This window comes from Mandrillus leucophaeus, unplaced genomic scaffold (genome assembly GCF_000951045.1).
Source record: "Mandrillus leucophaeus isolate KB7577 unplaced genomic scaffold, Mleu.le_1.0 Scaffold1039, whole genome shotgun sequence".
Classification (NCBI taxonomy): Eukaryota; Metazoa; Chordata; class Mammalia; order Primates; family Cercopithecidae; genus Mandrillus; species Mandrillus leucophaeus.
This window is the reverse complement of record NW_012098532.1, coordinates 153101-153619: the sequence shown is the minus strand read 5'-3', so window position 1 is coordinate 153619 and position 519 is coordinate 153101. Positions and strand designations below refer to the sequence as shown.

General features: G+C 63.0%; 1 protein-coding gene across 3 annotated transcripts in view; it reads right to left on the bottom strand.

Annotated features, from left to right (window-relative positions):
• The window catches only part of CITED1 (Cbp/p300-interacting transactivator, with Glu/Asp-rich carboxy-terminal domain, 1), a 10572-nt gene extending 10402 nt beyond the window's left edge, over nt 1-170 (bottom strand). The window contains exon 1 of one of the 3 annotated variants that reach the window (XM_011979277.1): nt 81-170. The gene's annotated coding sequence lies outside the window, so the exon portion shown is untranslated. The remainder of the gene's footprint in view (nt 1-80) is intronic. The other 2 variants (XM_011979285.1, XM_011979306.1) reach the window with 2 other exon arrangements.
• Nucleotides 171-519: the final 349 nt, after the last annotated feature.

The following is a 519-nucleotide window of genomic DNA, read 5'->3' as shown; positions in this document are numbered from 1 at the left end:
CTAGCCAAGCCGCCTGCGGTCAGTGCTAAAACCCCGCTAGGAGAAGAGTTAGAGAGGCTCGGAGAGGTGCGGTAACTTGCCCAAGGTCACAGCGCTAGAAAGTGGCGGAGCCGGGATTCGCAGCCAGGTCTCTCTGATTCCAAGTCCGGTGTTCTGCGAAGCAGGGACTCGGCGCGCTGCTCGCCAGCCCGCGTTTATAGGGAGAGGGGTGTGCGCGTGGGTGTGTGTGTGTGGGCGTGTGTCGGGGGAGGGGAGAGCTGAGGTCGACTGGGCAGTAGAGGCAAGTTGCCCTAATTCGCTAACTTCCATCCCGCAATTCCACTGAACTCGGCCCGAAAAGCCCCTCTTGCCTCATTCCCCGAAGGAAATCCGAGCTTTGTGCAGCTCCGGAGCCAGAGCGTCCAGATGCGGTCCGGGCGATTAGCAAAGTCGGTGGAAGCCAAGCTGGAGAAAGCGCGGGCGCGGGGAGAAAAGGTGCTGCCGTCTCCCCGGGAGAAGCGGGCGCCCGGCCCCGCTGGC